The sequence below is a fragment of the Acyrthosiphon pisum genome, chromosome A3 (genome assembly GCF_005508785.2).
Source record: "Acyrthosiphon pisum isolate AL4f chromosome A3, pea_aphid_22Mar2018_4r6ur, whole genome shotgun sequence".
Classification (NCBI taxonomy): Eukaryota; Metazoa; Arthropoda; class Insecta; order Hemiptera; family Aphididae; genus Acyrthosiphon; species Acyrthosiphon pisum.
In genome coordinates this window covers 27,582,617-27,583,126 of record NC_042496.1, presented here as the reverse complement: position 1 = coordinate 27,583,126, position 510 = coordinate 27,582,617, and the positions used below count along the sequence as shown (strand labels likewise).

Sequence of the window (510 nt, the reverse complement as noted above, 5' to 3'; positions counted from 1 at the left end):
TAGGAGCCTTCTATTAAATTTTCAAGCTTTTTTATCCAACAAATAAAATTTTATTGATATTTTTAGAAAAAAAACTAAAAAAAAATGGAAAATAAAAATGTCCGTAAAGAGCTCAAAATACATCAAAATATTTTGAAAATGTTATGGTGTATAGAAGATGCTAAGATAAACATTCAGTCAAAATTTCATGTATCTACGGTAATTTTTTTTAAAGTTACACCAAAAACCAAATTCAATTTTGTGAAAAATCGATTTTGCGTAAAAATTCCCGTTTTTCCTTAATTTTTCTTTTGTTTTTCCCGGCGCTTTTGAAAACCACTTGGAAATTTAAATTTTGACCTCCCCAATGCACCAACGATATTCACTTTCTGATCGAACAAGATACTGAAGTTGAAAATCGTAGTATTATTTCGACTACTTATCGTGTACACAGACACAAAAAAAATAAAAAAATAAATTTTCTGGTAGGAAAGTGAATCTAGTTGGTACTTTGGGGGGGGGGGGGGGGGG

General features: G+C 30.0%; 1 protein-coding gene across 1 annotated transcript in view; it reads right to left on the bottom strand.

Annotated features, from left to right (window-relative positions):
- Positions 1 to 510, bottom strand: part of LOC103310236 (histone H1-II-like) — a 2,464-nt gene that overhangs the window by 641 nt on the left and 1,313 nt on the right. The gene's annotated exons all lie outside the window — the stretch shown is intronic.